The sequence below is a fragment of the Antechinus flavipes genome, chromosome 1 (genome assembly GCF_016432865.1).
Source record: "Antechinus flavipes isolate AdamAnt ecotype Samford, QLD, Australia chromosome 1, AdamAnt_v2, whole genome shotgun sequence".
NCBI classification, from domain to species: Eukaryota; Metazoa; Chordata; class Mammalia; order Dasyuromorphia; family Dasyuridae; genus Antechinus; species Antechinus flavipes.
This window is the reverse complement of record NC_067398.1, coordinates 676,253,658-676,268,146: the sequence shown is the minus strand read 5'-3', so window position 1 is coordinate 676,268,146 and position 14,489 is coordinate 676,253,658. Positions and strand designations below refer to the sequence as shown.

The 14,489-nt window shown below is 38.8% G+C and overlaps 1 pseudogene; it reads right to left on the bottom strand.

Moving 5' to 3' along the window:
- Nucleotides 1-14,004: 14,004 nt before the first annotated feature.
- On the bottom strand, nucleotides 14,005-14,136 carry LOC127543526 (thymosin beta-4-like; annotated as a pseudogene).
- Between the last annotated feature and the right edge of the window lie 353 nt (nucleotides 14,137-14,489).

The following is a 14,489-nucleotide window of genomic DNA, read 5'->3' as shown; positions in this document are numbered from 1 at the left end:
TCAACACACAGCAGCAGTATTTTAGTAGCAGATTTTATTATGCTCAGAGCATAGGCTCAGGGGAGCTTAATTACTTCTGGGCAATAGACAGAGTTCTCATAAGGTATATGTAGTCATACTTACATTGGAGGGGGAAGAAAAGATGCTAAAAGGAAGAAGTAAAGCTATACATTTCCAAGATAACCTTGAAAAATTTATAGCAGGCAAATGGGAGGAAGAAGATTTACATGTAAAAAGATAACAGAAGGAGAAAAATTGCATCAGATCAAGTTGTAAATTGATCATCAGATGTAGACAGGATTTATGCTAGGAGATAATGATCTTAAAATGGAACCAGAATTATTTTACCCAGAACTAATTAGTCATTCCAGTTAATTATTGGCAGCTTCAGCTAAATTCCGTAGCTTCAACCAGAGATATGATTTTCCTTAACAATAATATGTGTGTGCTGTAGCCAAATAGAAAGGAAACTTTAAAACTCTTACATCACAACCGTAAACCTAGGGGACAGCCATAGAGCAGTGGCCATGGGAGACTAGCAGGGGGTGGAAGTCAGTATTGATTATGTACCACATTCCACACTAACAGAGACTATATTGTCTTATAGAGGTTGCCTTCCATACCCACTCAAAGCCATCAAGGCACTGACAGACCCAGAAAATCAGGGTGGTCTTGAGCATTGGAGACATGTTCGATAATCATATGTGGACTCTGGTCACAAGGGTTCCCCCCCACAGAAATATGGTGGTCATAGATGATCATTTCCCACCTGGCTGTTCTTTTCTTAGCTTGAACAATATTCCAGGAATCTTTTCCTTCCTACAAGATCACATCAGCCCTGGATCTCACATGTCATTAATGCCCTCTGCCCTTGGGTTTCTCTAACTAGAGGACAGAGTAGAAAACTCCTCAAAGACCTCTCCTTAGCCCAGTCTAGCCATTTCTTCGTTTCTGCACCCAGCTGCCCTCCTAACTGTAACCCTAAATCTGTCCATCATAATCGCGAACTGAGAACCTTCCCCTGGGTTCCTTTATTTGATCTTAAGGGCAGCTAAGTGTTGCAGTGCACAGAGCTCTGGGCTTGGAAACAGGAAGACTCCTCGTGAGTTCAAATTTGGCCTTAGACACTTACTGGCTGTGTGAACCTGGACAAGTCACTGAACCCCGCTTGCCTCAGTTTCCTCATCTGTAAAATGAGCTAAAGAAGGAAATGGCAAATCGTTCCACTATCTTTGCCAACAAAATCCCAAAGTGGATTACAAAGATTTGGACATGATCAAAAAGACTCAAGAACAACTTCAAAATTAAATCACAAGTTACTTGAAGACAAGGGCTACCTTTTGAACTTTATTTTTTTTAATCTCCATCATTAAGCACAATATCTGGCACATAGTAGGTGCTTAATAAATGTTTATTGACTGACTAATAGATGTCTTTGTTACACATTTCCCAGGCATGTTCTCCTCCCTCCATGTATTTCTCTGATGTGTCCGTTCTTCTTATGGATGGCTTGAGAGAGAGAATGGGAAGCAGGTTACAAGGGAAATGTCCCATTGCTACTTTTTTTTACTATACTATTTGATTAAATGTCTTTGAACTAACCTCCATGAAGTGGATCCCCACCAGTTTAGAACATTCCACCTATAGGTGGTCCGGATCTAACCTCCAAGGGGCAGCCCTCCTGCCTGCCCAGAACATTCCACAGAGAGGTCTCCATGAGGCGGCCCTCCTCCTCCAGCTCAGAGCATTCCAACAAGAGGCCCCCCACCAGCCTGGAGCATTCCACAAGGAAGGGGTCAGCACCTAACCCCAGGAGCTGTCCACCCCGCCAGCCTGGAGCATTCCACAAAGGAGAGACCTGGCCCTAGTATCCATGGAGTAGCTCCTCCCCATCCCCAGCACACACAGACACACATAGACAGACAGATGGACAGACAACACACAGATACATACACTGGTTTGGGACTCTGCAAAGAATTCCACCTGGACCTAACTTCCATAGAATAACTGAAGGGACCCCAGAAGGAGCTAGAAGCAGCTGGTGGTGCAATGTGTGGTGTACTTGGCCTGGAATCCCTGAGTTTAAATCCAGCTTCAGACACTTAATTAGCTGTGGGATTCTGCACAAACCATTCAAAGTGTTTTTCTTAATTTCTTCCACTGTAAAGTGGAGAGAATAACAGCACCCTCCTCCCCCCAAAAAAAAAGTTGTTTCAAGGATCAAATGAGATAATATTTGTAAAGCATGTACCACAGTGTCTAGCACATAGTAGGTGATTTATAATTGCTTATTCCCTTCTCTTTCCTCTCCTGGTAGTGTAAATCAACGATTTAGCCTCCGCCTCCACTCCCCACTCCCAACCTATATTATAGCATCTACTGCTACACACTCTAGCCTTAGAATGCTTGATTTTGAGTCAAAGGACCTGAATTCAAATTCTAGTTTTGTCAATATAATAATTCCATATGGTTATGTTGGATTAGATGGCTTTCGAGTCTCTTCCCTCTCTCCGTTTCTATTATTTTGTCATTTACAACCAGTGTGATGTAGGATAAATGATTTAACCTTCCTAAATCTCAGTTTCTTTATCCATAAAATGAGACCTAGAGGGTCTCTGAGGTCCCAGGTGACTCTACATTGAGATCCCATGATCCCTCAGCACTAGGCTACCTATCCAACTCTCACTCTGTCCAGAGCCTTTTTTCATTCTAATCCCAAATCAAATCATCATTAGAGTTAGGTTCTAGGGCTAAATTGCCAGTCCCAAAGAGGACCTCCAATCAACCAGATCTCAGGTTCTTGCATTGATCTGGGGACCTTAGTGCCAGATTTCTCACTTGTTAGCCATGTGGGTAGCCCAGGAAAGCCTTTTTTTTTTTCTAACTGGGGGAAAGAGGGAGGAAGATCAGTTCAAAATCCTGGCAGCAGCCTGCATGGAGCTGCAGTCACCAGCAGAGAAGGGTGTGGTACTCTGTGGGACTAATGTCAGCAAACTCTCTTCACCTCATGTCAGCCCGTCTCCTGGTGCCCTTGATTGCTCCCACTCTCTCCCATCTCTTCTGAGAACATGCCTTTTTAATTGTTCTCTCCCCCTTTTCACTCCCTCCCTCTCTCTCTCTGTTCCCCCCCTTTCATAAGCCTTAATCTCTCTTTATCCACTGATTTATTTCCTGCTGCCTATAAACACACCTAGATCTTTCTCATCACGAGAAGAAGAAAAAAATAAGCCTTCTTTTGACCCTGTCATTCCCTCAAGTTATTATCCTGTCTCTCATTCAATAGTCAAACTCTTAGAAAAAGCTGTCCACCTTTCTTGTCTCTCCTCTCTCTCCTCCTAATTCCTAACCCTTTGAAATCTACTTTCTGGCAATGTCAAGCGACTGAAACTGCTTTTACCATGGTCTCCAAAGACCTTTTGAACCAAATCCAGTGTTTTTCTTTGGTCTTCATCTTTTTTGATCTCTCTAGCAGTGTTTACCTTGTTAACCCCCTCCTTCCAAGAGACAATCATTTCTCGTTGGGTTTTTTCATGATGCTGTCCCTTCTCATTTGTGTCTAAGTCCTGCTCTCTATGAGTGGGTCTCTCCATGTGTAGACTGTATCTTCTCTTCTCTTCTTACCATCTCTCTCAGTGATCTCGTCAGCAACTCTCTTAGCTTGGTTATCATCAAGGACTTCTAAATTCATATACATCTAGGTCCTGAATATCTCTAATAATGAATTCCCTTGGCAGAGATTCCAAACATGGCTACCATGTGAGGACTCTCTGTCCACTGGACCCTCTGTCCAGTGCCCTCCTTATCTCTACCTTCGCCTATACTTTAACTTTGCTTATCTAATAATAAACCTCTTTTATCAATCTAAAAAACAATAATAATAAATTCCCTTGAAGTGGTTGCATGTATTCAGATTTGCATTATTTGGTTTTTATAATCGTGTGAAAACATGTTAACTTGTTTTATTGAATAATGCTACCAATTCAGGGAGATTCATTATCCAAACTAATCAGAATCTAACATATTGAGATATTTACTAGCAGTGTGAACATGAGGAAGTCATTTAACTCTGTGTGCCTCAGTTTCCTCATTTGTAAAATAAGATGGAGAAGGAAATGGGAAATCACTCCAGTATCTCTGCCAAGAAAACCCCCAAATAGGATCACAAGGAGTCAGCTACAAGTGAAATGATTGAAAGACAATGAGCTTGTTTCTAATCTTCATCTGCCTCCTGACTCCCCATCTCACAATACCAACTGACTCCTAAGTATCTTCATCTGGATGTTCCATAGCCATCCCAAACTCAAAATGTTTAAGACAGAAATCATTATCTTATCCCAGAAATCTCTTCCAAAATTTTCAATTTCTATTGAGGCTGCCACTCAGTGTCACAATCTTAGTCATTTCTGACATTTCCTTCCTCCTTAGTCTCCCATAAACTACAATCAATTGCCAAGTCTTCTCAATTCTATCTCCAGAACATCTCTCCACCCTGACAGACACAGGGCATGTCTACAATGCAGGTTATATACTACAATTACTACATAATTAGTCCAGGATGAGAGAGAGAAATGTGTTGATGGAAGGCTTTAAGAGGCAGCAATCTGATTTTTTTCCCCTGAGGCAATTGGGGTTAAGTGACTTGCCCAGGGTCACACAGCCAGGAAGTATTAAATGTCTGAGGCTAGATTTGAACTCAGGTCTTCCTGACTTAGGGCTGGTGCTCTATCCACTACACCACCTAGCTACCCCATCAATCTGGTTTTATACGCAGCTTGCAATGAATGCAAAAACAGCTGAGCTGCTGAACAGTAGCTTTCAAGCTATAGTAAAATTCTAGTTACACTATAAGAGACATTTACAAAGAATAAAACTAGAGCCTTTCCAGGAAGAGAAAGACTTTCAATATTTGGATAGGATTAGGATGAGTTTAAAGTTTCCTAAAGATGTCATGGGTAGAATCATCGAGATGTCACAGTAGATAGTACACTGGTGCTGGAATCAGGAGGCCCTGAGTTCAAATTCACCCTTGGTCACTTGACACTTACTAGCTCTGTGACCCTGGGCAAGTCACTTAATCCCAATTGCCTCACAAAGTAAAAAAAAAGGAGAAAAACTAGATAATGCAGTGGATAGAAAGAACACTGTCCCTGGAGCCAGGAGAACCTGGGTTCAATTCTGGCCTTAGATGGTTAACACTAGTTAAATGACCCTGGGCAAGTCACTTAAGCCTAATTGGTTAAGAAAAAAAAAAGGGGGGGGGAATTATGGGTATCTGCAAGAAATTGGATAATTTGATCCTCATGTGTCCAGACCTAGCGAACATCCCTTGTATATCACCATTGTGATACTACTATTATAGTATTACACTACTGTGTACTGATATTACACTATTGTGTCAATCCCAGTCGATTCACACATAATATTGTAAACTTTGGTGGTCTTTACCCCAATTTCCATTCCCATAGTTGAATAGGATCCCTGTTCCTAGCTTTTCAGGAATATGGGAGCTCTTTTTTCCCCTCTAATGTCATTGGCTTAAGTCCTTATTTCAGTATGTTTAGTTATTAAGCAAAATTAATTTAAATAAATTAAAATCTTTAATCAAATAACAAAAACTAAAATTTAATTTTAAAAATTAATTAAGAAATTGATATTAATTATCCCATTAATTTAATTAACTGATTTGCAAACTAGCACCCCAATATCATTTAATTAATTTATATTCTTTAACTTTTACAAGTGAATATTAGTAAAACATAGCAAAAACAGACTATGAAGATAACTCCCTATTCCTGAAGGCATGCTATACTCTCTGTCACCTCAGTGATTGGGAAAGTGTACTCCAATTTAAAGCAGCAACAGCAAAGTATTTCCTTCCAAATACGGTACCAACTACTAGACAAGTTGCTCCCTTGTGGCAAAACATGGCATCCTAGCTACTGGAAGTTCGACTAGATACCAAAGGTTGATTCTTGAGGTTTTGATGGTATTTCGCTTGCCTCGTCTACTAGCAAACCTTAGTATGGACTTTCAGGTGTACCTCCAACTTTCTGAAACTTAAAGGAAGCAGACTTGTTTGTTATAGTCCTAATATTCCTTCACTCAAGGTGGAAAAGTTTAAACCCAAGAGGGTAAGAAGCAATGTATTCATACCTCTATATGGAGTCTGGGTAAGAGAAGGCCTGATGTCTATTCCCTTCCAAAAGGCCCCCGACAATTCGATTTCCTCATTTGAATGCAGTCAAGAAATTGTACCAGCTGCCAATTGAAAAGTCTTTCTCCATCCATCCTTGCCTTCTTATCTCATTTGATTCTCACAACACTGAGAGGTAAGTGCTATTATTATCCCCATTTTACAAATGAAGAATCTGAGGCAAACAGGGTCATAAAGCTAAGTAAGTGTCTGAGGTTGGGTTTAAACTCAGCTTTTCCTGACTACAACCTAGCACACTATCTATTGCACTGTCTAACTACCTCTAGGCTTGAAGAATGGAGGGATCATCTGAAGGAAAGGATTAGTAAAAAGATCTATCTTTTCTCACTAATCAGATGGGATATAGGATGCATTCTCTGTGCAATTAACAGAAAATTCACTTCAATGGTTCCCAATCTTTTTGAGATTTTTCTATCAGAGATGGAAGCTCTCAGAAACCACCTGAAAGAATTGCTAGTTAATAGCATCATCACAGAGTCCTCTGTCCTTCATGCATCTCCACCATCTTGGTGGTACAAAGACTTCTATAGTTTTGAGCTTGTGTAGAATATTGGACTTTGAACAAGAGAATTAAAGTGTACTTATACCAGGGCAGCTGGATGGCGCAGTGGATAGAGTATCAGCTCTGAAGTTAGGAGGATCTGAGTTCAAATCTGCCTCAGACACTTCACACTTCCTAGCTGGGTGACCCTGGGTAAGTCACTTAACCCCAACTGCCTCAGGGTGGGGAAAGTGTGCTTATATCAAGAGTTCAAGATATCCTGGACCAGTTGCTAAGAAACTGGTGATTTTGACTACTGGGTTTATGCAGGGTTTATTGCTATAGAATCTCAGAGATGAAAGATTAGAAGACAGCCTTCATCTGTCTGGCAGGATTCTACCATTCTGCCCCAGTGAATCTCAGGGTGCCATTTTTCTTTTCTTTTCTTTTTTTATTATAGCTTTTTATTTACAAGATATATGCATGGATAATTTTTCAGCACTGACAATTGCAAATCCTTTTGCTCTAACTTTTTCCTTCCTTCCCCCCACCCCTTCCCCCAGATAGCAGGTTGACCAATACATGTTAAATATGTTAAAGTATAAGTTAAATACAATATAAGCATACATACCATACAGTTATTTTGCTGTACAAAAAGAGTCGGACTTTGAAATAGTATATAATTAACCTGTGAAGGAAATCAAAGATGCAGGTGGACAAAATGAGGGAGTGAAAATGCTATGTAGTGGTTCATAGTCATCTCCCAGAGTTCTTTCACTGGGTGTAGCTGGTTAAGTTCATTACTGCTCTATTGGAACTGATTTGGTTCATCTCATTGTTGAAGAGGGCCACGTCCATCAGAATTGATCATCATATAATATTGTTGTTGAAGTATATAATGATCTCCTGGTCCTGCTCATTTCACTCAGCATCTATTCATGTAAGTCTCTCCAGGCCTTTCTGAAATCATCCTGCTGGTCATTTCTTACAGAACACTACTATTCCATAATATTCAAATACAGGGTGCCATTTTTCAAAGGATTATGGAGAAAATGGTCTGAGTTACATGTTAGCATATCTAGATGATTTTCTTGACATTATTGTTATTGTTATTAACAAGGCAATTGAGGTTAAGTGACTTGCCCAGAATTAGTAAGTACCTAATGCCAGATTTGAGCTCAATAAAAGGAGACTTTAGATCTAGTACTCTATTACACTACCCCCATGCATTCAATTATTACCTCTGTACTGATGACTCTCATATTTCATTATCCAGTTCTAACCTCAAGACTCACATCTTGAACTGCTTATTGGATATCTTGAACTGGATATATTGTAGACATCTTTAAACCCAACATGTCCAAAAACTGAACTAATTTTCTTTCTCCTCCAGCTTTCCCTACTTCCTATCTTTTCATGTTTGTCAAGGATATCACCATCCTCCCAATTTCCCAGGCTTACAACCTAGTGTCATCTTCCATGTCTTAGTCTCCCCTCTTCCTCCATATCTAATGTATTGCCAAGACCTGTTCATTTTACCCTTATATCTTTTACACATGTTTGCTTGTCTCCTCTGAAACTATCATCCGCTTGGTATAGGCTCAGAACTGAAGGGAACCAGAAAAGTCAAGAGGCAGAGATGAGGAAGGAGAACATTCCAGTCATAGGGGAAAGTCAGAGGAAAAATATCTGGAAGGAGGAGATAGAGTGTCTTGTTTCCAGAGCAGAAAGGACTCCAATGTCACTGAATTGCAGTGACTGAATGGAGAGAATGTGAGATGTAAAGAAATTAAAAAGGTAGAAGTGGGCCAGGTTGCAAAGGGCTTTGTGTGCCAAAAAGAATTTCAAATTTGATCCTAGAGCTGATAAGAGAGCCATTAGAGTTCATTAAGTAGAGAAGGTGACAAGGCAGATTTGTACTTTTGGAAGATCACTTTGATAACTGAGTAAAGGTAGACTAGAGTAGGAAGAGACTTGGGGAAGGAAGACCCACCAGCAGTCAATTGTAATCAAGGTATAAAGTAATAAGAGCCCATACCAGAGCGGTGGCAGTGTCAGAAGAGAAATAGGTACATATGGGAGAGATGTTGTGAAGATGAAATCAACAGGCTCTGGCAACAATGCATATGGGGGATGAGAATGCTGTAATCTCTTTGCTAATTTTTAAAAAACATTTTTGCATCAATGTTTATTAGAGATATTGGTCTATAGTTTTCTTTCTCTGTTTTGTCTCTCCCATGTTTCGGTATCAAGATTGAAGGGATTTAATAAGATCCCCTCTTTTGCTATTTTTGCAGATAGTTTATGTAATATTGAAATTAATTTTTCTTTAAATATTTGATAGAGTTCACTTGGAAAACCTGATCCTTTTTTCAGACTATTCTTATAGATGGTTTCATTGGGTTCAAAGGACCTAGTTCAAAGGACATTTTAGTAATTTTATTTGCATAATTCCAAAACACTTTCCAAAATGGTCGCTCCCAATGTATTAAAGTGTCTATATTCTATGACCACTCCAACATTGACTTGCCTTTTTTTTTCATTTTTGCCAATTTTCAGGGTCTGAGGTAAAACCTCAGGGTTGTTTTGATTTGTATTTTTAAAATATTGGTAATTTGGAGCATTTTCCCATGTGACTGAATTCTTTGCAGTTTTTTTTTTTTTGAGAATTGTTTGTTTATATATTTTGATTATTTATCTCTTGGGAAATGGTTATTTATTAATTGTTTATAGATCTTAAATACAAACTCTTACCAGAAAAATTTGATATAAATGATTTTTCCCATTCAACCACTTCCCCTTTGTATCTAAAACAAAGTGTCAACAGACTAGTGACAAAGGAACAGATGGGGATACACTGGGAACTATACTCACAACCCTGCACACAAATGGCCCAGGTCATTCAATTGTCTTCTTATTGGAAGTAGCAGTGGGATTTGGCAGTCCCTGTGTATCTTAGCAGCCATTTTTAAAGAACTGACAAATGAAGACCAGTTTATCAAAGTCAGAGGTGGATATACAATTTTCTGGAGTAGCTACAGTGAAGGAGCACATCATGAAGCTGACATAGGTTTTGCAATCAAAACTAATCCAGTCAACAAGTTAGTATGCCATTCAAAAGGAGTAAATGACAGACTTATGGCAATGCATTTGCCACTTCCAGGAAAGTGCCATTCCTCCATCATTAGTGCAGATGCTTACAACATGATGAATTCTGATGAAGACAAAGAAAAAATTTATGAATATCCTTATCATCAATGTGCTTTAAGAGAATAGTTTATGCTTGAGAATAAGGTTGATGCAAGAGCAGATACAGACTACCAGATATTGCAGGGAGTCCTTTGGAGGAATGGAGTGGGAAACAGCAATGACAATGGTCACTTATTACTGAAGTCTTGTATGTCTCATGACCTTCTCATTACTCACATTATCTTCCTTTTACCTAAATGCAATAAAACTTTGTGGATGCAGCAAACATTGGCATTTAATACATTATGTCATTGTAAGGAGAAGAAACATACAGGATGTGTGTGGTACAGAGTGCTGTACTGATTATAGACTTATCTTCTCCAAGTTAAATATTTTTATTCAATAAAAGCAAGAATAAATAGATAAAGCAATAGATAAGCAAGATAAAATCAAGGCAAGAAGACTATCAAAAGGCTTAATGTTACAGCTTAAAACTTTTCCAAGGGTAAACAGTTAGTTGTTAACTTAGAGGGAAAGCTAAACACATGGTTGGCAATAGTGCAATAGAAAAAGAATGAGCAGTTTTCAGAGTTTTGGTGTTCAGTACCAAAGTTACTTGTCTGGGCAAGCACACTTACAAACATCAAAACTTATTTGACACAAAACACCGAAGAAATTGAGAAGCTGCTAAATGAAAAACAAAAACTTGATAGGGTGTTCCACCAAGATAGTTCATCCATCTCTAAGAAAGTAGCATTCAATTCCATCAAAAGTAAAGTACAATTGAAACTTAGAGAAATGCAAGATTCTTGGCTCAGGAAGAAGAGAGATCTAATAAACTTTATGTTTATAACAATCCAAAGTACTTTTATGATGCCCTCAAAGTTATTTATGGGCTAAAGACCTATGGTGCACCTCAACTTCTCAAAGCAGATGAAGCAACATTGATTAATATTAAGGATATAATCCTGGAAAGATAGGCTGAACACTTACATATTATTCTCAACAGACCATATCAATCAATGCTGAAGCCACTGATTATGTACTGCAGGTTGAAGTCCATCCCTCTTTAGCCAAACTTTCAATTAAAAATTGGGTTTTAAGTGCCATATGTTTCTTCTTTTTTGACAAAATGCCTGATGCTAATTCTATTTCAGCTAAGATTTGTAAAGCAGGAGGGTTCTTGGTCAGACAAAAGGTGATGGAATTTTTCCAGGCTTTATGGCAAGAGGAGCTTTTAGCTCAGGAGTGTAAGAATGTTTCCATTGTCCATCTTGATAAAGATAAAGGAAATAGATTGTCCTACAACTATTATAGAGGAGTCTCTCTTATCATTGCTGGTAACATTAAGGAGAGTCCTCCTTAATAAACTGATTTTTCACCTGACAACTGGTTATCTGCTTAAGATCCAGTGTGATTTCAGAAAGGACTGAGGAATAGTCAGTGTGGTGTTTGTTGCCCAACAACTCCAGGAGAAATGCCAGAATCAGACAGAGGTCTATACACAAAGTTCATCAGGATTGTATGTCGGTTCGGAGATAGCAAGATAAAATGGTTCTGGATAATGGACAACGTTCTCATCTTTCTCAGTCACCAATGGAGTGAAGCAGGGTAGTATGCTTGCCCCATGCTATTTAGCAAGATGTTTTCAGCAATATTGTCAGATGCCTTCAATGTGGACAAAGCAGCATCAATGTACACTGAGAGTAAATTATTTAATGTGAAAAGGGGAGAGTTGGAGAATTATTTTTCATTCATAGGTGAACATGAACTCAAAGAAGCCTCTGAAGCTGAGATATAGCAAAGTATATATCATTTCTCTACTACTTATTCTAATTGTGGTCCAACAAGTAACACCAGGAAAACACAGCTTCTCCACCATCTAGCACTTCTTGAACACTCCACCACCTAATAAACAGGCATATTTATTGGGGAAAATGTATGCATCCTGAAGCCAGGTTCTCCACAGCTTTGGAAAAGAAATAGAAAATGGATGCAGGTGGGAATGCTTCTTGTAAGTCTGTTTTGGAGTGCTGGGTCTGTTAGCGTAGCCTCATTGTAGTAACATAAGATGTAGGGGAAACATCCCCAATAAATCTAGAGTCACTGAGTATTTTTTAGTCTTTATAGATTTGAGGTGTTGTAGACCACATCAATAGCTGGAGTTGCTTTATTCTTTATCCTTTCTATTTTGGAGAAGTTTGAGAAGTTGTGGGAAATAAAGAAAATGTCTAGTTCCCTGCTTTGTAGCTCACAGGAACCGGATCTGCCTCTAGTATTTTTTGTTCTAATTCATGTTGCTAACATCTAGCTCAGAGGCAGCCCAAGAGTCTAGGGCTGAGCTCTGAGGTTGAATAAGATTATCCAAGGTCTCAGGTAGCTGATGAGAACTTATGTTTGAACAGGAGGAAACCATGATTACTATCCCATTGGGAAATATTTGAGCAATACTAGAACAGAAAATATTAGGAAGATTATGAAATTTTCCTGATAATTTTGTATCACACCCTGATAGTGGGTCCAAGAAAGGCTAATACTTTATTCTCACTTTCTATTGTTACTGGTTAGTTTGAGTTCTATAATCAGAGGGTAGTTATACATTAACACCACCTAAAAACACCAAGACCAGCCTAGGGAGCCAATTCTAATGACCAGATAAGTCTTTTAGTTGATAAAAATGATCCCATGTCCCATGAACTTTCCTCTTGTTTGAGGTAAGGGCTACTATGGCAAACAAGAACTCCCAGCTTCATAGGACAAGAACACCCAGCAACACGTCAAGATGAGGAGAAGTCATTAGACTAGGTTTGATCCTATGATAGAATTGTAGCCTTAAAAGAAATCAATATTGAGAGGACTTCAGAGGATATCAATCACAACCCATAGCTGAGCAGTAAAACCCTTCTACATCTTTTAGAAGTGGTGACCCAGAAGCCAACTGATGACTTCCAGTGATGAGAGGGGAGGCTAAATCCTCTCCTCTGGCAGTCCCTTCCACTTTGGAAAGTTAAAAAAAAATTAGAAAATTTATTATGATATGTGGAAATCATGTTCCATTTATAGAGGACCTGGGTTCAAATTACTCTTCTCCTACTCATTAGCTGTGTGACTTCGGGGAGGTTACTTACTCTCTCTGTAGACCTGAGTTTCTTCACTTATAAAAAGAGAGGACTGAATTTTATCAAACAAACAAGTATTTATTAAGGATTTCCTATTTACAGGCACTAGAAATACAAAGACTAAAGCAAAATTGTTCCTGGTCTCAAAGACCTCCCATTATGTCAAGGAATGTGGAGGAGGATGAACATGAGTACTATGAATTTTAAGAGAAATGTCTTTTCATCAGATAAAAAAATCTGTAAGGTTAAAGGAATAGTTATAGGAATCAAAAGAAACCCTCAGATTTTGTTTCATTTCCTTCCTTACTGGAAATAAGATGAGTCAGGCTGATTTTTAAATCTTGAAGAAAGACTCTACTAGAGATTATTATCTACAGAGAAATTTACAATCTTACAGGAAGATCCCATTTTATCTTTTTCAATTCTGATGATTCAAGAGCTTTCACACTCCCTTTCCCCTCTTCCCATTGGATGGTGTGGTGCATAGAACATCAGACTGGAGTTAGGGTTACCTGAGTTCAAATCCAGCTACTTAGATCTGACTAGCTGTGTGACACTAGGCAATCTGCATAATCCTGTTTACCTCAGTTTCCTCATCTGTAAAATGGGCTGGAGAAGCAAAAGACAAACCACTCCAGTATCTTTGTCCAGAAAACTACAAATGACATCGTTAAGTTGGACTCAACTGAACAAGTTGAGCTTGCCAGGACCTTGGTACAGCTTTGCATTTTACTGTTAGCTAGATATACTGTAGTCCCACCTGGGTTCTTTTTTTCACCAACATGAAAACTCTTTTTTTATTTGTTTGTTTTTAATGCCATCAGGACCCAAAATAGGTAGGATAAGCAGACGGTCAGAGGCAGCTGGCTCAGACTTTATTCATTTCAATGAAAGGGGCATTTAAACTTTATCCAACCTCTTCGTATTTTATGAAGTTCAACAGATAAAAGAAGTACATTTAAGGCAATACTTGTAGAATGTTCAGTCCATATTAGGTGTTTTTACGATTTACCCATTTGTTTCTCTTATTCAATTGTTTATTTGGAAGGCAGTGGATTTTCCTCTTATGTTTTTGTCCTCTTCAGTTTAGACTGATTGAATTTCTGAATCTCAGCTGTATTTGGTTTGTGAAATATTTTTGCAGATTAAACATTGATGGGCAAGGTGCAATGAGTTAGGTATCCAAGGTGACAGCTTTGAACTAATAAATCTTTTTCTTTTTTCCCCCCCCTTTTTTTTTTTTTTTAAAGCAACTCAGGTTATTTATTCACCCTTACCACTCCCCAGTCAGCAGATTCAGCTCATGAATATGATTCTTTCTGGGCTCTCCAGGAACCTAGATTAAGGAAACTCCCATGACAGGAAAGAACATGTATATAACTTATGGATATATTATTTTTGGAGTTATATCTTTTCTCCCCCTCCAGCTTATACTCCCACGTTGATTCCTTAGGGGGTCACTAGCCCAGCTCCCACCAATGCCTTT